This window comes from Myodes glareolus, chromosome 15 (assembly GCF_982192425.1).
Source record: "Myodes glareolus chromosome 15, mMyoGla1.1, whole genome shotgun sequence".
Taxonomy (NCBI): Eukaryota; Metazoa; Chordata; class Mammalia; order Rodentia; family Cricetidae; genus Myodes; species Myodes glareolus.
Window position 1 is genome coordinate 26447126 of NC_142040.1, and position 22261 is coordinate 26469386.

Genomic DNA, 22261 nt, shown 5'->3' on the forward strand with positions numbered 1-22261 from the left:
TAATTGCTCCATACTCCCTTTTCTTTGTAATGTGTTTGTTGAAGAAACAGAACCATTTGTACTATACAATTAAACATGAACTGAGCATTCACTTCTTGAATCCAGTTACGGTCTGAATGTTGTTTCCTCCCCCGAGTTCATGAGTTCAAATGTGGTTTGCTTGTCACACTGGGGATCAGAATCAGAGCCTGTGCATGCTGGATGAACTCTTTGCCGCTGAGTTGCTCTCACCCCTCGCCTCCTATTTGATACTCTCATCCTGTAAGTGAACTTGGAAATGGAGCTTTTGAGCAGCGCTTAGATCATAGAGTCAGAGCCCTCACAAGCAGGATGGGTTCCTTATAAAATGGACACTGGGGTGGTTTGAAAGAAAATGGCCCTCAAAGGGACTATAGTACTAAAGTAGCACTATTAGGAGGTGTGGCCTTGTTGGAGTAAGTATGTCACTGTGGAGGCGGGCTTTGAAGTCTTGTATATGCTCAAGCCATGCCCAGTTAGACAGATCACTTCCTGTTACCTGTGCAAGATGTAGAGTTCTCAGCTCCAGCTCCAGCATCACTTCTGCCTGCACACTGCCATGGCCTATCATGATGATAATGGACTGAACCCCTGAAACTGTAAGCCACCCATTAAATGTTCTCCCTTATATCTGTTGCTGTGGTCATGGAGTATCTTCTCAGCAACAGAGACCCTTGCCCTTGGCCGTGTGAGGATGCAGCGTCAGTCGAGATAGCTGTACACGAGCTGTCAGCAGACCTTTTCTAGACAGTGGATGTGTGCTAGGGCCCTGATATTGGGCTTCTAAGCTTCTAAAACTGAGAGCTATTCTTTCTCCGTATTTTACTATAGGCTCTACACTTTACTATATTTTGCTCAAGCAGTCTGCACGGGTCAGCTGGACCTCCCTGTGATAGTGTTATCAGCATGTGCTTGCCAAAGACAAGGTCTTTTTGTAACTTGTTCCTTTATTTCTGCAGGATTGAGACATTTATCTTTGATTATTTGGCATGTGGTGACTTTTAATGTGGTCTTGTGATACTTCATTCTGAACACAAGAACGTCAGCAGGGTTTATAAGATGGTTGTTTTTAGATTGTAGAGTTATTTATTAGCTGGACGATTCCTAAAAGATAAACTCCCTGCACAAAATAGAGTGGTCTGAGGAAGAGTCTGAATAAAAATGTTTTAACCCTCATGATTCTTTCTCTTTATTCGTGAGTCTTTGAAATAATGAATTATTCTCCCAGCTCCTTGTGGGTTTGAGCACTGAGGGATTTTTATTTAATTAGTTTTTTTTAAACTTATTTTTTTTGAAAGCAAGGTATAGTCCTAGCTGGCCTGTGGTCCTCCTGCCTCTGGGTTGCAAGTGAGCACCACCATGTCCAGCAGTGAGGTTTTCAAAATCTCATTGTGAATCCATAGATTTAAAATTATTTGGTATAGTTCCATCCTTATTAAAACTCAAACTGCCCCATCTCCAGCCAATTGGAACATCGTCAAATTGGTTCCTGAGTCACTTTGATAGGACTCAGCTAGTCATTTGTAATCTCTTTGCTTTTTGGTATAATATGACACGCCAGCCTCATCTGGTATGTTCTCTGCCTCAGATCTGGAATCATCCAGTCTCCAAGCTGTAGTGTGTGTGTGTGTGTGTGTGTGGTGTATGTATGTGGTATGGTGTGTTTGTATGTGGTTGTGTGTGTGTGTGGTGTATACATATGGTGTGGTGTGGTGTGCATATATATGGTATGGCGTGTTTATGTGTGTGTGTGTGTGTGTATGAGAGAGAGAGAGAGAGAGAGGTGAGAGAGAAAGAGAGAGAGAAAGAGAGAGAGAGAGAGAGAGAGAGAGAGAGAGATGTCTTGAAACTGCAACCATCTTTCTAGGCTTTTTTAGTCGACAGTTACAAATTTAAAAAAAACCCCAGAAACCAAATGGTGAATTCAGACTGGGCGTTTTAATTAAAACTCAAGACGACCGAGCTTCATCTCATCCTCCAGCCGTCCATCGTCTGTTCTCTTCACTCCATGCCCAAACTGGTTTGCTTCCAAGGACACCAGTATACTCGGTTGCTTTATCCTACAAAACATTTCCCAAAATTACAGCAGGAACTTCATACTAACAGTACTTTTACTAGAGATGATGTATGATTATGTACGTATTTCTCTTTTGTCTTTAGGAGATTTTTTTTACAAGGATTGTATCGTCAAATAATTGTGTTGCAAAGTAACGTGAAATAATTTGTGTGAGTCATCTTTAAATTTGGCTGTTGTTTTATGAGAATCATTTTTTCAAAGTCTTGTTTTGTTGCATAGCCACTTAAAAGACGTACATACCTTTTTGTCAGGCACAAAGAAAAATGTGTTCAGAGCAGCGTAACTCTCGCCTGTGTTGCTGCTCTCGTCTCTTCCCGCACCATACATTTAAGATTACTTTTTTGAACTAGGCATGGAAGTGCATGTTTGTAAAGAAGAATCATGAGTTGTAGGTTAGCCTGAGCTATGCAGAAAGTCATCTCAATTATAAAAACTAAAAAAAAATTAAATTTAGCGTTTCATTATTTTTACTTTTTCTGTTTCTTATAATATGTTAAAAGACATATTGTTTACCACTGGTGGGGGTTATTAGCAGACAGATTATGTAACTGTAGCAATCTGAAGTGGCAGAGTTTGGGGTGAGACGAGAAGGGGGGCTGGAGATGCATGCTCATATCAGGTATTGTAATAGTCATAGCAACCATGGTGGAGACAGTCTACTGTTTCTTGCTGGAGGAAAACAAGGTACAAAATAGGTGGTGGGGAGGATGTTAGGAGAGGTAACAACAGCGAGAAGGAGCAGAGTGAAGATTTCTTTGTTCAATAATTTCTGTAGATCTGGTGCTTTCTTGAAAACAGAGATGAAGGCAAGGCTAACCAAGTTTCAAGGAAGGTGCAGTTTTATAATCAGGGTACATGTTTCATAAGCAGGATATGTGTTTTATAATCATGGTACGTGTTCATTACAATACTTTGGTTCTTTGATGTAATAGAGATAGCGGCTGTTCTGTCAAAGGCCCACTGCACTGCATTTGGTGAAAGTGCAGGCACATAAACCGCCTCCATTACCTTTTGGCTGAACTATGACACGCTATGAGGTGCTGTAAAGATACAGATGTCTGATGGATGTGTTTCTGACCCATCAGATATGTGGTTGTGACTTTTGGAGCCAATCGGAAGGAATGAAGGAAGAGTTTTCCTTAAAATATATTTGTGGCCAATGAGGGGTCATGAAAACTTGATAGTGGAGAATTTGATTTGGATGGGGCTATCAGGAAGTGTTTTAGTTCCATCGTAAAGTTTTTACTGTTTTGTTTCAGTACATGGCTCTTGAGTAGGAATTCACTGAATTCATTCATTCACTGAGAAGCAACTAGGAAGGAGGGGACAGGTGACAGGTGACTTAGTGACTATGTGGGTATCTCAAAGGGACTAATTCAATCAAGGCTGTTCTCATATGGATCAGTTTTTTTACAAGCAAGATTAGAACTAAAACAATTCAGCCTGCTTGGTTTGTAGTTTGGCAGAACTAACTAACATGGCTTTGAGTTGAACACTTTAAAATAGGGGGAAGACATTTCCTCTTGTAGGGCTACGTTACTTAGAGTGTGATGTGTCTATGTGTCAGCTCGACTCTGCTTGAGGTACCCAGGTGAAACATTACTCAGAGGAGGGAAGGAGGAATCGGCTCCTTTTTCCTTCATATCTGCCCGTGTGACTCTGGACATCTTATTTCATCTTTTTTGGTCTCAAACTAAGATTAATATCCCTGATTCTCAGATTTGGGGCCTGGAATTACATCACCATTGTTTCTGGGTTCCAGCTTTCATAAGGCTGACTAGGGTACCTTTTAGCACACTGATTTTGGATAATAAAACTCTCTTTTTCTCTCTCTCTATTATATACACATGTATATGATATTAAGTATTTATGAAATTATAAATCTCTCTATATCTGTGTATGTATGTATGTATGTATGTATGTATCTTGATGGTTTCTGGAGAGTCACAACAGAGTTAACAGTTAATTTTTTAAAAACAAGGCCAGCCTGTAGAAAAGAAAAATCAGCTTTGAAGATTGTTCTTTTGCAAAGATCTTTGTTGTCGTCTCGCAGCCCCAGAAGGGGACCCGTCAGGTGAGATGGGAACCTGTTCTCGGCCACTGGAAGCGGCATGAGGAATCACTCTTCACACTGCTGCTTTTACTTTCGCCACGTGACTCATCAGGTCTGAGAGGGAATAAATGTGCTCTCGGATACCGAGGTCAAAGAAAGAAAAGAGAAGTACTGTATTTCATCAGACTTAAGATGGTGTGGGCTATGAGTATATGAGACTGCTATTTCTATATAATCAAGGAAGAAAAAAGTATGTGTGCCATAGGTGGTGGCATAATATAAACCCAGTTCCAACTTGAGAGATGTTGAAATACGAAACAAAATGGGTGCTTTAGAATCAATTATCAGCTGTTTGATGCCCACTGTATACTCTTACTCCTAAATATTGACAAACAATATTAATTCTTACAAAAACCTGGTGATTGGTATTCCTGCTTCTATATCACAAATGAGGAACATAAGACACAGGAGATCTAAACATACGGGTCACGGAACTGGTAAACAGAAACAAGCTTCTCACTTCCTCAAATACCTTTTCTCTTTTGAAACAACAGTCACCTGTCATCTCTAGAGTCACAGATGGTTAGGGTCTGGAGCAGTTAGGTGGACACTAAGTCTCTCAGGAGACTCTTATGTAACAGACATTGACTACCTGACCCACCGGCTTGCCTGAGGCTGGAGTGTTTAAACTGAAGGTATCTCCTTCACATGGCTGCCAAGCTGGTGCTGGCTGTTGGCTGGGCTCTTAATTCTTGGCCTTTCTGTGAGTCTGCTTCGGTGTCCTGACACACAGTGTTTGTATTGCTCTAGACTCAGTGATCCAAGAGACAGCTGGAGTGTGCCACGCCGTTTATGGTCTGTCTTTGAAGGACACACAGTCCTGCTGGACAGACTTCTATCTACCTGAGACTGCCTAGTCAAGCCGTGTGTGGACAAGTTGCGACACTTTGAGTGTCTGCAGCAGGTGACCTTTTCAGCACGGATAAACACTCACAGTGTGTCCATGATGGGGCAAAGCCTGATTTGTTCTAACTCAGATGGTCTTTGTCTTGAGGGCCATTCACAGGAATTCCTGGAAAGAAGCTGTGTCTGCAGAGACTATCAGAACAGCGGTGATGGGGACAGGTTGGAATGTCGCAGTCCAGGGCTAATTACCTATCTTGGGTTTGCTTTTCTTGTTCACCTCTGTGCTGGAACTAATCTTTGGCTAACAGATGAAACCTTTAGGAGTTGATTAACTCAGCAGACCACTAGCTCCCACCAGCCCCAAAGCTACTAACGTCATCTGGGCTTCTGCCACCTATAGAAAAGTTCCCACCGTCTTGCTGTTACTGTCTCTATAACATCCCCGCCGATGTGTTTTAAACCAGTTTTAAACTACGACTTTCTTTGTTCTGTAAAAACTATAAAACTTGACTAAACTGCTTCTACTTTGGGACATGGAATTTGGGGTAACCTTAATCTGTGTTTCCCGGCCATGGTCACTAAAAATGGTGCCAGAATAAACTATTTCTCATTTGCTTTACGGTGAGAGCTGTGTTTTGTGTATGTTGGCACTGGCCTGGCTGCTTTTCCAATGCAGCAAACCCTCACAGGTTCCACGGTAAGGCAAAGCCACTAAGTACTCCTCTACTGTGAAAGGGTTTTAAAGGAAAGGTGGGGCTGTTCAAATGGTGGGGTAGCATTTGGTCAATAAGCAAAAGGCCAAAGCAAAGAACCAGGACAGACATAGTCAGGAATCTTTGCCAGACGGACTCCCCAGGGGTTTCCCACAAGGGACAGTATTGAAAATAGGACAAAGGGCCCTCTTTGTGTTTCAGGTGGCTCCTCCATTCTTCTTTCTTCGAACCCCTGGGGCAGGTCCCACCACCTGAGGAAGGTCAAGGAGCTGCTGCCCAGATAAGGCCTCTGATGGCAAGGGGAAAGAGGAGCAGGCAGGCCTGACCGTAGTTGCACTGCCTGACCAGAATAGTAGAAGCAGGGTGGAACTGGGTCCGTTGGGGTTGAAGGTCCAGAGCTTGAAGAAGAGTCCATGAGACAGACGTCAGGCAAGTGTGTGACCCACCTCTGCCTGGTGGACGTGGACCATGGTCCTCTCAGCCTGGAGAAGAGAGACCTTGTTCTCTAGGTAAGGAGCCAGGGATGTGCACTGGATAGTTTCCTCCCTGGTTTGTTTTAGCCTGTGTGTTCTGAGCCCTCCTGTCTTAGTGAGGGATTTCATTGCCGCGAAGAGACACTATGATCACAGCAACTCTTATAAAGGAAACATTTAATTGGCTGGCTCACTTACAGTTTCAGGGGGTCAGTTCATTATCATCATGGCAGGGAGCGTGGTGTGTGCAGGAAGATGAGGTACAGGAGCTGAGAGTCCTATATCTTGCAGGCAACAGGAAGTTGTCTGAGACACGGGGCGGTCTCCTGAGCATAGGTGTACCTGGTGTACCTGTGACTTGTGAGTGGCAGGCCGGATGGTTTGCCAGGAAAATGGAATGCTGCCTCCACAGACTAGGTGTGGAAATCGAGACAAAGCGATTCCAAAACTCTCTCCAGTGCAAACTAATTCCTTTTTCTTCCAGCCCTCTTAGTCTGGGGATTGAATGGCATTTTTACACCTGCAGTCTGTCTCCCCATTATCCACTTTATATTAATAACTGGGGTCCATAATTTTTCTAAAAGCTGTTCTAGTCATTACTCTCTTCCCTTAGCTGACTTTCCAACTGTCTATCAAAATAGAAGCTGATGTATTTCTTTTCATTGCTATTAATATTTAATAACATTGGATACCGACAAAAGACATATCCAAGTTTTCCCATTGTAGAGAGGCAAGGAGAAGCAGTATAATGATGAGGAAATCTAAGTGTTGTCAAACTTGGTTATTTGCAGGGAGAGTTGTTAGGAAATGTTTGAAGGCAGACTGATGTGCTCTGGGGACCACACTGTGGCAGGGTCTTGAGGTATATTAATAAAATTTTTTTTGAGATAATTATTGTTTCTCTGTGTAACAACCCTGGCTGTCCTGGAACTCACTCTGTAGACCAGGCTGAACTCAAACTCACAGAGATCTGCCTGCCTCTGCCTCCCGAGTGCTGGGATTAAAGGTGTGCGCCACCATGGCTTGGCAGTAAAAATCTTTTTTGTGGATACTTTTAACACTAAATGATTACTGACTATCTAGAAAGTGATTTTCCTTAATTTCTAGATATGAGCTTTAGCTTATGTCTAAGGTATCTGAAAAAGATTTTATTTATTTATTTATTTAGTGGGTGTGTGTTGTATTTGAGACAAAGTCTGGCTGTGTAGGTTGGGCTGACTGTGCACTCTATATTTGTAACTCATTCTTCTAAGTCAGTGAATCTCAACCCATGAGTTGTGATTCTTTTGACAAACCTCTATCTCCAAAAAATTTGCATTATGATTCATAACAGTAGCAAAATTACAGTTATGAAGTATCAACAAAAATAATTTTATGGTGCGGGGGGGGGGGGTGTCACCACAAAGTGAGGAACTGTATTAAAGGGTTGCAGCATTGGGAAAGTTGAGAACCGCTGTGCGCATGGGTTGTAGGTGTGTGACATCATGTCTGGCTCAAAAGTATATTTTTAAGAAGACAAGTTATTTTCAAGATAGGGTTTCAGTAAGTATCCCTGGCCGACCTGAAACTCTCTGTGTAAACCAGGCTTAACTCACAGAGATCCACCTACCTCTGACTCTCAGATGCTGGCATCATAGACAGGGGCCACTATACCTGAAAATACTTGACTGTTTTTAATATGCTCTGCCCAGGCTATTCTGAACTACTAGAACCCAAGCCTGTGGAAGAAGAATGCATTTGTTGTCACCAAATGCCTCATAAGCAGTAGCCAGGGACTGGGGGAGAGGCTCCACTGGGGAAACTGCTTGATGTTAGACTCAAGAAAAGCCTGCAGCTTAACCGCCTGGACCCACTGGGTGGAAGGAGAGAACCCACTCCTCCAAATTGTCCTCTGACCTCCACACATGCATGGTGGGATGTTCCCCCCAAACATCAATAAATAAATAAATGTAAAAAATATTTTAAAAGCATCTTAAAGGAGGAAGGTTTGTTGTAGCCTCTGGTTCAGGGGACACCATTCATTGTGTGGGAAAGTGTGCAGACAGGCCCCGCTTCTCCCCGTGATCATGGGCAGCTACTTGCCTCATCTTGGTAGGTCGAGGGGCAGAGAGAGGAGAATGCTGACTGGTTTTGGTTTTCTTTTTTCCCTTTTCAGCTCTCAATTAATTCTCTTTGGAAGCGTGCTCACAGGCAACCTAAAGGTGTCCTTTACCAAGGCTTGGGGCACTTCTCCTCACAATTAAATAACCACATAGGCTCAAAGCTAAGGCTAGCTGTGAGCAGTACTCTGATGAAATCAGAGGTTTGGCTGATGAGCACCCATGTCTTCAGTGAAACTCCCCTTGGTTTTAAAATGGTTCTCTTGTGTGAATCCTTTAGTAATGTGTCTGCAAGACCAACATCTGCATTTCTCTCAGGGAAGCCCAGAACATAGGGTAATGATGTCAAATGCAAACACTTCACTGTATGATAAAGGCAGAATATTAACACGTTAATGCAGAGAACTCATTTATATGTAGGTTTAGGCTGTCTTTTGTGTGAAAGTGAATGTCTTAGTGGAGTTGTTCACATCTTGGCCCAAGTAGTGTCCAAGATTGCACACTAGTACAGGCAGGTTCTCGGGGCCTGTCCTTCCCCTGCCAACCTGGCAAATGGATGTCTATAGAAGGAAGGGAGAATTTTGGCACAGCTCAGGACTGGGATGTGGGCACACTACAGAGTTACTTAGATGGAATCATCCCGAGGATGTATTGTTGGGTCTCTTATGATTGACTCAGCTGAGTCTTTGAGATGCAGCGGGAATTGGATGCCAATCTGAGGAGGGAAAGGCCCCTGTTCTGGGTCTTTTTTGATTTGAGGGGCAAAGAAAAAAATTGAGGTTGGACTCTGTAAAACAGAGGTGTGTGAAGATTCCTGTGGTTGGGGTGAAGCTGGACCCATGGGAGTTAGGAGGAAGAGAGAGTCCCCTTATGTTTGGACTGTCTCAGAGACGTCACTGTCATAATGCTTGTAGGCTGGCATCTAGCTGAGCATCCTTCGGCGGTTACTGAAACCTTATTGGAAGGGACTGCTCCTTCTCAGAAGTGACTTGGGGCATCAATGGATGGTCTGTGTCTTACCTCTTACCTGAGAATGAAACTTGGAAATCAGAAAAACAAACCCTGGGACTAGTGGTCGGAATGAACGGAGCTGCTGTGTTCATGCTAGACTGTAACGCAGGGGGAGCCTTCTGGACTGGGAACCTGGGGACTTTTGTCATTTGTCATGCCACCATGCAATGGTGACAGACTCTTATCCTGCTTTCATGAAGAATATGGGTGAGGTTATTTACAAAGAAGGCTGCACTTAGAAAACCGGAGAACGTGGAAGCTGAGCTGAATATTTCTCAAAGTGTTCTCTTTCTCTTCTTCCTCCTCCTTGTTGAGACAGGGTCTCACATAGCCAAGGTTGGCCTTGAGCTCACTATGTAGTCAAGGATGACCTTGACTTTTTGACCCCCTTGCCGTTGTCTCCCAAGTGGCCGTATCACAAGAGCGATCCACTACATCCCGTTTGTGCAGCCCTGAGGACTGGATGCAGGACTTCCTACATATCAGTGAGCATTCTACCAACGATGTGGGAGAGCAGACAGAATTCCGAGTGAATGTGTATTATTGACATGCACATGGCCATGGAAAGGACTTCAGGGCCTCAGACCCACGGGAATGGCAAGGCCCTCCCCTGGTCAGACTACGAATATTGACAGTGTGCGCAGAGGGTAACAGTCACAACTTGTTCCTCTCTGAGGACGGCAGTCCAAGACTGGTACCCTGCAGAGACTGGCTCCTGAGGTCAACAAATCCACCTCCTCTTTCAGCTGTGTGTAATAAACCACTGCTGGTGCATCTCCATCAGAGTGTGTGGTCCAGCCAGTCCCAGCTTTTTTGTGTGCTTGTCTGCCTGTCATTCCTTCATTCGCTTCCGCCACAGTCAGGTCAAGCTCAAAGCCAAGCATCTTAAATTCCAAGCACACTCAGTCTCAGGTCTGTGTGCCTGCTGAAGTCTGCTCAGCCTTAGGGCTGGGTTCAATGCCGTCTTGATGCTTAGTCAGCACCTGGGTACTGTTGCTTCTGTAAGTTACAGTAACAGCTAATGTTTGTGGAGTGCTTACGTTATATCAAACAGTAAGTCGAGTGGGCTGCAGAAGTTAGGTCTCATTCAGCACTTTGCGTGTTCCTGAAGGGACTCTTATCAGCCTGAGCTTGGCAAGAAAGGCTCTGGCAGGCCTTGCCCTTCTACCCATTCCCTCTGCCTTGCTAAAAACAATTAGATTACATTCCTAAAGTTAACCACCAAGGTCTATTCTGTTACCTGGCCATTTTCTCCTCCAAGGTCCAGCTGTCAAAGTATTGAAGTCCAGCAATCAAAAACCCCATTGTAGCTACCTTAATTAATCTGTCCAGTCAAAATTAAATGCCTAAACACAACACGGGCTTTCCCCTTTTACCTCTATAAAACACCATTTTTCTATGACCAAGTCTGTCTCCTCTCTATCCAGGGCAGTCCTTTGTCCTCTCTCCAGGACAAGTACCCCTTCCCCATCCCTCTCATCCTCTATCTCTTGTCTTTGTCTTCTTTCCCCTGCCCTTTATCCCTCTTCTTTGTACTGAGAACTTGGTCTCGGGGTATCCTGAGCAAATACCGGTCCCTTCGATCTCTATTTCCAGTTGGGGACACCGAATCTTCAGAGGGACCGTGTGATTTGCCTCAAGTTCCCACAGCAAGGCATAAATAGAATTAGAACTGAACTCAGGAAGTTGGGTTCACAGCCTTGCTTGCAAGAATTAGTTCCTTTGTTGTCCGTCCCCTTTCGAGACTATGAGCTTTGTTTGGTTGGCATTTGTCTTCTGCTTCAGTGTCCCCTATGTGTTAGTGTAGCTTGATTCTTAGTTCTTGGGATGTGCTCATGGAAAAGATGCTAAGAGATGCAGGCTAATGAGAATATCTTCAGACTAGAGAAAGTACCCCAAAAGTCTGAATGAGTAGGTAAGACACTCAATTCTGCTCTTGACATGTAAATTGCTCAATAAACCCTAGCTGTTATAATCACTATTGAGGGCTGGTAAGAAGGCTAAGGGGGTAAGGGTGATTGTCCTGAGTCTGACAACCTGAGTTGAATCTCTGAATCCACATGGAGGGTTGAGAGAACTGGCTCCTGCAAGCTGTCTGCTGATCTATACAAGCATGCAGCAACACATGCACAGCCCATAAATAAATAACTAATTGATTTAAAAATCACTGTTGAGGGGCAGGGGACAGAGCTCGGTTACTGAAGTGCTGGCCTAGTATTCACGAAGCCCTGGTTAGATGCCCAGCAGCACAAAAAACAGTCATAGTATGCCTGCCTGCAACCCCAGCACTCGGGAAATGGAGGCCATCCTTGACTTCCATAGTGAACTCAAGGTCAGACTGGGGTACTGGAAGCCCTGTCCTCAAAAGAAAAAAATCAAAACAAACAACAAAACTGTATCCGGAGGTTCCTTTCCTGTCCACCAGTTTCCAAATAGCCACTCTGAGGTTTAATATTAATTGCAAACTATTTGACCTATTAACTCAGGCTTATTATTAACTAGCTCTTACAACTTAAATTAACCCATTTCTATTAGTTTACATTTTACCATGAGGCTCGTGGCTTGTTACCTCACATCTTGCTTTTCTGGCAGCTGCTGGTGTCTCCTGACTCCATCTTACTTTTCCCTTTATCTTTGCTTGGATTTCCCTCCTGGCTCTATTCTGCCTGACTATTAGTCAAATCAGCTTTTTTATTAACCAATGGTAATAAAACATATTCACAGCATATAGAAGAGCACCCCATATAACAAAACTCCAAAAACTACTGTTGAAAAAAATGCATCTATTTATAAGAACTGATCTTCATAAGCATGCATTATTCTTAATTTTGGTTTTCAAAGTATCATACATTTCATGATTTTTCGAAGAATGTCAGTCAGCATTTCAAAATTTCCATGTATTATTTTGAATGTGCAGGAGGGAAATATTTTTAACAGCATTTTCCTCTGAAATTTGAGCTGAGCTTCTTTGGACTATGGATATAGTCAAGTAGAAGAGCAGGGCACTGTGAGTTGGATTCAAGCAATCTGCAACATCACAATGTGAGAGTAAACATGACAGGAATGTGGAGGGACTCCTTACCAGATGTGTTCAGTCACTGTAGTCTGAGGACAAAAGCCAACTGCCAGATAAGAGGAATATTGTGATTTTAGTACAATATAAAATTTGATTTTCTCTTTCTTTCTCCTCCTCCTCTTCTTCTTCTTTTTCTTCTTCTTTCTCTTCTTCTTCCTCCACCACCTCATCCTCTCCTTCTTCTTTTTATAGTCAATCCAGTTCCATTATCCTTGTTACAAAAGTTATCTAAATTGATTTCACAATAGATGCTTTATAGATAGAAAACATGCCCACATGCCTGCAAGTTTCATTTATAGCATTGAGATATCGTGCCGTGAATATCTTTGAGGAGCTAGACTAATTATTGTTGTTAGTATTATTGTCATGGTTACCCTCTTCGCGTTGTGCAAGTGTCTGTTCTGAGCACACCCTGATACCTCTCCCGAGGGAAAGAACTCTGCATTTACATGGGGGCTGTGAAGCCTCCCTTGCAGCTAACCTCAGGTGTGATGGTGATAAAATTCTAAAAAAGATAAAGGTGGAAGTGTTGTAACTTATTTCTGGAAAATCCAAAGGGGGGTTGAGTTGAACTTCTTCCATTTGCCTTAGGCGCATGCAGTCTCGAGGACCTATTTGGGACAGTGAAGTAACTGGCAATGAAGGCCATGAATAGCACAGTGTTAGAGAAGGACCCTAAGTCTCTGTGCCCATGGAGCCTTTCTGGTCCCAATTACCAGCTTTCACCTAGTTCTTTTGCTTTTTTTCTTTTCAAATGTAAGGCAATTTGGGCCAACATAAATAGCTAGGTCTAGAGGTACATATATGCTTCCTAGATGTGACTCCAGCAAGCAGTTACTGTTACTGAGACTCAGTTTTATTCATCTATTTATTAAAATTGTTTCTCATTGTATGTGTGCCTTAGGGCTTCTGTCGCTGGGTTAAAACCCCGTGACTAGAGCAACTTGGGAAGGGAAGGGTTTATTTCATTCCTTATAAAGTCACTTAGTGCTCAAACTTGAATTCCTGCCCCGACTTCCCTTCGCGATGGACTTCAACTGCAAACTGAAACGAACCATTTCCTGTCCAAGCTGCTTTTGGTTGGTGTTTATTGCAGCATTACACACCTAAGACACCTCACCATGATGAAAGACTGAGTAACACACAGGAGGAACTAGAGTTTGGAGCTTGCCTCATACCTGTTCCTTTCAGAGCATAAGGAAGTTCTGTCCACACACACCTACTGAAGCCGGCTGCTTAAGTTACCTTGGAAGCCTCAGGTTTATGACCGTGGCTGCTGCTGTGGTGAAGGCTGTTTGGTTTTGAAGTTGTACGCTTATGTGGCCCTGCACATTTTTCTCTTACTGGAGGCTAACTCTCATAGTTTCTGGCTCCCCTTACCATTTTTTTCTCCCACAAAGCATATGTATTCCGGGAATAAAATTGTAGGTCAAACTTCTATCAGCAGGTAGGTGTGGTGGTTCATCTAGCATCAGCTTGATTAGAACAAATATACCTAGGTGTGTCTGTCAGGGTGGTCTCAGAGAAGCTGAACTGAGAAGACCGTCCCTGAGTGTGGGTGGCACAAACCCCTGGGCTGGGTTCCAGAGTGAACAAAAAGGAGGGGGAAGAAAGGAGAAAGCAGGCTAAGAGTTGCGACTCCACCTTCTCTGTCGAGATGTGAATCAGCTGCCCCAAGCTCCCGCCATCGCAGCCTCAAGTCACCCTTATGACCTTCACCACCATCTTGGACTGTAACCTTACACTATGAGAGACAGGAAACCCTCTTCTGTAAACTGCTTCTTGTTGAGTATTTGATTGTAGCAACAAGAAAAGCTATTGATTTGGTAGGAAATGTGGGTAAGGATGGAGCTAGCAAGCTCATTTTTCCAGCTTTCCCTCCAAGGACTATTTAGATTCATAGAGATTCTCCCCCCCTTTTTTTTTCTTCAAGACAGGGTTTCTCTGTGAAACAGTCCTGGATGTCCTCGAACTCACTCTGTAGACCAGACTGATCTAGAACTCATAGATATGCACCTGCCTCTGCCTCCTGAGTGCTGGGATTAGAGGCGTGTGCCACCACCGCCTGGCTCAGAGTCATAGATCTTTGGGTGTGGTTTGTTCAGACGTGTTCTGCACGGCGAAGTGGAAGCACTTGGGACTGTGCTGCCATGGAGAGGCATCAGCATGGTCCACACACATTTTTTGCATTTGCTTCCCATCTCCTGCTTCCCTCAGTTTCCCCTTCATTCTCTCCGCCTTAGGGTTGTACTCTTTATGAAGTCCTGCTTCGGGCTCATACCCTGCTCTCCTAACCCAGGGAATTCAAAATGAACTCTAGCTGCGGGCAGCGAGTGGAATTCACAGGAACTCTGGTTCCTGCTTCCTAGTGGCTTACAGCTTAGTGCTGGAGACAGACTCACGACGCTGAAATGGATGTCGCAGACATCTTGTGACAATTCACCACCTCATCTTCGAGACCCCCTGACACTCGGAAGGTTGCCCTATAGTTCTGGTGATTTCTTCTTGTCCTATTTTCCAAACTCATTTTGGCTTGTCTGTAGCTTTGCAGCTAGTCTGATTTATTTTTTAAGTACCCCGCACCTTACATGGAGGCTAACATTTCTCCTGGGATTTCAATGGCGTATTTTCAACATGATTATGTTTTTCTAGACATTTTGCTTTAGAAAATACATCATTCAGTGTTTCCTTAATAAGCATCTAATATTTTTGAAAATGAGTATTTTTAGGTCAAGGCAACAATGTGACTAAAATTTAAAAATGCCAAAAATTTACTTCAGCTGCCCGACAGAGGAAGATGGCCTTCTGTGGGGAAAGGGATCTTTGTTTTGGAAGGATTGCTTTGTTTTCCTCATGTGGCTTACGCTGAGTAAATGAACTCAAATCTTACAACAAGAATGCTAATTTAGGCCGCAGAGACGGCTCGGTGGGTAAAGGCACTTGCTTCAAGTCTGATGACCTGAGTTTGATTCCCCAAAGAGAACTAACTCTGTAAAATGCCTCTGACCTCCATATACCCACCCTGGTTCTGGCATGTGTGCAACACACACAGGCACACACACACACACACACACACACACACACACACACACACACAGAGAGAGAGAGAGAGAGAGAGAGAGAGAGAGAGAGAGAGAGTAAATAAAAATGTAATAATTATCTTTTTAAAGAAAGGACTAACTTATCAGGCGATGCCTTTAATCCCAGCACTTAGGAGGCAGAGGCAGGTGGATCTCTGTGAGTTTGAGGACAGCCTTCTTGAGGACAGAGTGAGATTCAGGACAGCCAGGATTGTTACACAGAGAAACCCTGTCTTGAAAACTGGCCAAAAAAAGAAAAGGAAAAGAAAAGAGAAGACTAGCTCATTTTATGAGGTTTCTGGGGGCTCTTCACTCAGGAGCATTTTAGCTGGGTCTTTCTTGAGTTTATAGGAAAGGTGTTGATTAAGGCTAAAGTCCTTAGAAGCCTTGATTGGGATAGGAAGATTCATGCCTCAAAGTGCCTCAGTCACCTTGACTCACAAGTTGGTGCTGGTTGTGGGAGAGGTGTTGGGTTTACTATCTGGAATTTTCCATGGGACTGCTTGGCTAGTCTCATGACCATGGTAGGTAGCTTCCTAGAGTGATCAAGAGAAACAAGGAAGCAGTGGCAATGTTTGCTGAGAATACAGCCTTGAGAGCCTCATTGCCATTCCTGTTGCTTTCTACGGGGTACTCAGACCAACCCTGACGTGCCATACTCGTGGACGCATGGACTGGGAGATGACATTCATTCCTTCTGGAACCATCTGCTGGCTGGCTACTGTGTTAAATAGTACTGGTTATTTTTCTTATGAGACTTTTAAGTGTGGAGTGATCTAAGTGCACAGATATCCAGCTGGAACAAAATATTACTTTGTTTAATGAGTTTTGGAGTCAACATGTATCTATAGAGATTGATGTCAAGTGGCTTTTTTGTCTCCTCTGCTAGAGGGACCTTCAGAAGAAGTGATTATAAGACCAAGAGAGGTCTGTTAAGAGGCTTATGGGAAATGGTGAGACCTTCTGTTCTTTTCAGGTAAAACCTTCATAACTCAAAGTTTCTGTAACCCAACTTTCTTGAAAGGTTTCTGTGATTCCACAAAAGGCATCAGCTTCACCCACGCTCACAATGTGGCCCATTAGGAACAGTCATCTCACAGTTGGAAGCCCCTCTTTTGGACCAGTGCCACCTCGCTGGGTTCACAGCCTCTGCGCCCTCCATGCTAACTGTGCTCATCGTGAGAACTCCACAATCTTCACCAGAAGGTGTATGTTCCCTAGGAGCCAGAGAAGCTGGGCCAGCACAGCTGTCTTGCAGGTAAGTCAGTGGTCCCTTCTGTAGCCCCATGATCTTCGTTGCTAGGGTCCTGAGCAGTGACACCGGTTCTTAGCCCATCAGAGCTTCTTTCCTGTGAACGCCCCCTTTCTAGCTTTGAGTCGCTGTCCACCCAAGATCCCCATGTAGAAGCAGGCTGTCAGAGGCCTGGTGCAGTCAAAAGTCGTAATTCCAAAAAGAAAAAAGTCTCCAAAGGAGTCACAGAACAATTCCTTGAGATTTGGACTTTTTCCCTTCTGTCTTCTAGAACAGAGTGTGTAAAACGATGTTAAATGCTGTCTTGGTTACGTTTAAATTGCTGTCATAAAGCATAAGACCAAAGCAACTTCTGAAAGAAAGCATTTAATTGGGTGTATGGTTTCAGAGGGCTTGAGTCTGACTTCCGATATGTGAAAGGAAGAGCCAAAGGTTTGTATCTTCATCCCTGAGCAGGGGTCAGAGAGAACACACTGGGAATGACAAGTCTTTTGGAACCTCAAGGCCCTCCTCCAGTGTCATGTCTCCTCCAACAAGGCTGCACCTCCTATCGCTCCCCAAACAGTTTTACCAATGGGAACCAATTATTCAAATACATAAGTGTATGGGTGGCCGCTCTCATTTACACTATCACAAACACCATGACAAAAAACACTCTTCCTATCACCCAAACACTCACCTACCACCACTACCATCAAAAATTCAAACCAGATATAAAAAACAAAGGTCTTTGGAGCTGGGTATAGTGGTGCACACTTGTAATTCTAGCACCCCAGAAGCTCAAGAAGGGGGATATGAAGTTCTAGCTATGTAGAAAACCCCATCTCCCCCCCCCCCTTTTCCCCTTTTTTGAGAGAGAGTTTCTCTGTGTAACAGCTCTGGATGTTCTGGAACTCCCTTTGTAGAACAGACTGGCCTAGAACTCACAGAGAACTCACAGGCTGGCCTCTGCCTCCCAAGTCCTGGTATTAAAGACGTGTACCACCAACGCCTGTCACCAGGCCTTATTTTTTAAAAATATGAGGTTGGTTTAAAATATTTGGTAGAATTCAGTAGTGCAAACCACCTTGTTACCTCCTTCCTTCCCTTTCTCTTTCCTCCATCCATTTTTTTCTTCCCTCCCTCCCTTTCTTCCTTCCAATAGACTTCATCTTTATTGAAAATAATTTTTTATATAATATATTCTGATTTCTCCTCTCTCCTTTCTTCCTAGATCCTCTCTACCTCCCCACCATTCCAACTCCATGCTTTTTTCCCTCTCTCTTTTTAGAAAAGAGACAAATAAAAAACAAACAAAAACAAAGAAAAAGCATGAGAAACAGATACACATGCACACACAAAACACAGAAAAATGCAAAACTGGAAACATAATATACAAGGAAAAGACCAATAAGGTTAAAAAAAATCCCATAAAAAGCATGATGAGGCAAAAAGAAAGAAAGAAGGAGAGAAAGAAAGAAAAAAAGAAAGAAGAAAGAAAAAAATCTCCAAAATACCACTGAATTTGTGTTGGCCATTTACCAAGGACTTGGGGCCTTGCCCTTAAGTGTAGTTTGCATATCCAGTGAGACTCCATTGGAGAAAATGAATTTTTCCTCTGTGAATGGTTGACAACTGCAGATAGTTTCTTGGTTTAGAATGAAGCATATGTTCTCCTCCCCTTCTCAGTGATGGGCACCCTCTGACATGTGCTAATGTCCCTGTGAGTTCATGTGTGTGTCAGCCTGCTGTCTGGAAAATACTGTTTCTTTGGTGTCCTCCATCCCCTCTGACTCTTAAAGTCTTTTTGCCTTCTCTTCCACCCGGTTCCTTGAGCCCTAAGGAGAGAGGTTGTATGAAGACATCGCATTTAGAACTGAATGTTCCAAGGTCTCTAGCTCTGCACATTATTCAGTTTTGGGTGTCTGTGTTAATTCCTGCTTCTTGCAGAAGGATACTTCTTGGGTGATGGCTAAGCAAGACACAGATCTATGAGTATAGCAGAATCCAATAGACTATTATTAATATTGTTGTTGTTGTTGTTGCTGCTGTTGTTGTTGTTTAGTATGATTTTAGGTTCGTAGCAAGACTGAGCAAAAGGTTCAGGAACTTGTAATGATTTTTTGTTTATGTTTTAACAAATAAAGCTTGCCTCAATATCAGAGTGTAGAGCTAAGCCACTAGAGGCCAGGCAGTGGAGGGAAAACCCTTTAATGTGAAGATTCAGGAGACAGAGGCAGTTCAAGATCACCCTGGGCTACATGAGATTGAATCTGTCTAAAGAGAAACAGTCACACAAAGGTGATCCTGGCCCTTGGGGTCCCACACCTTTAATCCCTGCACTAGGAAGGTGGCTGGGCAGAGAGAAGAATATAAGGCAGGAGGAGACAAGAACTCTGTGCAGTCTGCGATTTGTTGGAGACAGATGCAGTTGGGAGATACAGTCAGAGGACAAGATGCCCCTTCGTTCTGAGCACTGGTAGAGGTAAGAACTCACGAGTGGTTGGCTCCTCTGCCTCTCTGATCTTCATGCTCCATAGATTTTCTTTCTTCAAGGTTCAAATCACCGGAATCATGCAATATGCAGCCTTTTGATTGGCCTGTTTTACTTAATCATATTAATTTGTGTTTCTTCCACATCTTTCCACCTCTTGGTAGCTCATTTCTCTTTGGTGATGCATAATACTGTTTTTCTGGATGTACCATGGATGAACCATTAATTGGCCAAAAGTTACATGCATTGCTTCCAAATGTTCGCAGTTATGAATCAACCTGCTATACATATCCATTTGTAGGTTTTTGTTTATTATATCTGTTGATAGATGGCACTAAGCAAAATCAATTTGTACTGATTTTTATGCCCGCTGGATCTGGCATTCTGTTGTGGTCTCCATCTATAATATTGGATTAACTTGTTAAAAAAAACTTCTTAAGTCCCCACACTGGTGTGGGTCTTATTATATCCAGGCTGGTCTTGAACACATGGCGATCCTGTCCTAGCCTTCTGACGTTTTTAAATCAGTTTTAGGCTCATGTACTTTGATGCTCACTTTACAAGGGCATATATATGATAGGTCATTGTATATGCTTAGGTATCTGACCCCCTTAACATATGTAATATTGCCTCTGATAACTTGTGATATCTATTTTTTCTGAAATGTTTCCACTATTTTGATTAGTGTTGGCCTGGTATATCTTTCTCCATTCATTAACCCTAATTTAAAAAAAAATTGAAAAAGTTTTTGTTTTTAAAATTTATATGCTTACGTGTATATGGGCATGTATATGTGAGTGAGTTCAGGTACTCCTGGAGGCCACAAGACAGTGTTAGAGTTCATGGAGCTAGAGTTACAGGCTGTTCGGAGTTGCCTGCTGGGATCCAAACTGAGGTCTTCTCGAAGAGCTGTACATGCTTGTGCGAGCTAGGGAACATCCATGCAGGGCAAGTTAGAGTCATTGAGGGAAGAAACCTCCACTGAGAAAATGTCTATGTCCCACCTAGATATGCCCTTGGGCAAGGCATTTCCTTCCTTCCTTCCTTCCTTCCTTCCCTTCCTTCCTTCCTTCCTTCCTTCCTTCCTTCCTTCCTTCCTTCCCTCCCTTCCTTCATCTCTCTTTCTTCTTCCTCCTGCTCCTGCTCCTGCTCCTGCTCCTGCTCCTCCTCCTCCTCCTCCTCCTCCTCCTCCTCCTCCTCCTCCTCCTCTTCTTCTTCTTCTTCTTCTTCTTCTTCTTCTTCTTCTTCTTCAGAGACAGTGTTTCTTTGTTTAGCAGTCTTGGTTGTCCTTGAACTTGACTTTGTGGATCAGGCTGTCCTTGAACTCAAAGAGATCCACCTGCCTCTGCCTCCCAAGTGTTAGATAAATTGAAGGTAAAATTTATTTTACCACCAGGCAGTGGTGGTACATGCCTTTAATCCAAGCATTCAGGAGGCAGAGATGGTCAATCTCTGTGAGTTCAAGGCCAGCCTGGTCTACAGAGTGAGTTCTAGAACAGCAACGTCTACAGAGAAACCCTGTCTCAAAAACCAAAACTAAAACAAAATAAAAATGTTTTGCTATTGCTTATTCTTTTTAGAGAATTCTTTTCTTTACATAGATCTAAATTAATATATAATTTTCCCTCTTCTCCAAACAACTTTAAACATTTGTTGAAGGCAAAAATTCTTTCAAATTTTTTTAGGAAAGTATTTTCCTTTGTTTTTGAAAGATAGTTTTATAGTACACAGAATTCTAGGATGGTGTTTTTTTTTTTCAACAGTGTTTTCCCTACTTTGTGAATGATTTCTGTGGAGAAGTTGGAGGAAATCCTTATCTTTGTTTCTCTGTAGGTTAGAATGTTGTTCCCTTCCTGGTTTCTTTTAGTGTTTTATTTAACTTCTATTTTCCTGTAATTTGAATAGGACATCAAAGATAACTTTTTCTTCATTGTTTTTCCTAATGTTCTCTGAGTTTTATGGATCTGTGGTTTGCTGTCTGACATTTAGAAGAATTTTCCAGTTATTATTAATTCAAATATTTTCGAATATTTATCTCTCCACATATCCCCATTATACATTTTTTATGTTTTTTTTTTTCAGTCCTTTTCCTTTTTTTTTTTTTTTTTTTAGTTTTGTCAGTTTTTGTTGCCTCTGGGCCTCCACAGGTAGATGCACACATGGACATCCACATAGGTACACACACATACACACACACACACACACACACACACACATGCACACACGAGTTGTTGGGGTTTTAATGGACTAAGAGTTGGTCTAACTTGGGTGAATGTTCTTTGAATACTTGAGAAAATCTGTAGTTCGCTTCTGCCGGATAGAATATTATTGATTATATTTTTGTGTATGCTGTATCTTCCATGATTTTCTAGCTACTAATTTTATCAGCTTCTAAACAACTTACAGGAATTCTTTAGTTTTGAAAGCTTGTTGTTTTTCTTTCTGATCCTAGCTTGAGTACCCCGTTTTGATCTTAAACTCACTATTCCGTCCAGGCTGGCCGTGAAGTCCTGCTCCATCTGCCTCCACTTCCCAACACTGTAACCACAGCGAGCACCGCTGTGCCTGACGGAAGAGGCTTGGGGATGAACTGCCAGTCCAGTAAGATCGCACTTGCTGTAATCCAGAGTCCTGTTCTAGGAATCCTCCATGGTTGCCATGGCAACCGCGCCATCCACAAAGCCGGCTGCGAACCAGTCAGTGGTCACTCCCCTCCTGCTGACAGCTGAAAATTATTTTCTGGACTCCTAATCTTGAAGGCAACCGACATAGCCTGCTAGTTTCCCCCATACTGCCAAATGCCTTCCCGTTTGCCAATCCGTTCCAAATGCCATCCGTCAACACCTGATGTGCGGCAGAGGCGAGACTGATAAGAAATGATCTCAAGTATTAAAAATTCAAGCTGTCCTCTCCTGAGCTTTAAGCAAGGGCTAGTGGTCTGCATGAGGCCCTCTGACTCTTGCCAGCTTTTCTGCACTTGGAGCACTCTTGTGATAGCCTTCATAGGTTACCCTGTGAGACTGCGGGCTG

General features: G+C 43.1%; 2 long non-coding RNA genes across 2 annotated transcripts in view; one reads left to right on the forward strand and one right to left on the reverse strand.

The window, feature by feature from the left end:
- The window catches only part of LOC146891631 (uncharacterized), a 35486-nt gene extending 16264 nt beyond the window's left edge, over nt 1-19222 (forward strand). Inside the window, exons 2-3 of the long non-coding RNA XR_015734974.1 lie at nt 16531-16764; nt 19084-19222. This is a non-coding gene — a long non-coding RNA (uncharacterized LOC146891631). The remainder of the gene's footprint in view (nt 1-16530; nt 16765-19083) is intronic.
- On the reverse strand, nt 1938-21852 carry LOC148119656 (uncharacterized). The gene is made up of 2 exons (XR_015734975.1): nt 21715-21852; nt 1938-2078 (listed from the first exon to the last, which is right to left on the reverse strand). It is a non-coding gene; the product is annotated as an uncharacterized LOC148119656 (long non-coding RNA).
- Between the last annotated feature and the right edge of the window lie 409 nt (nt 21853-22261).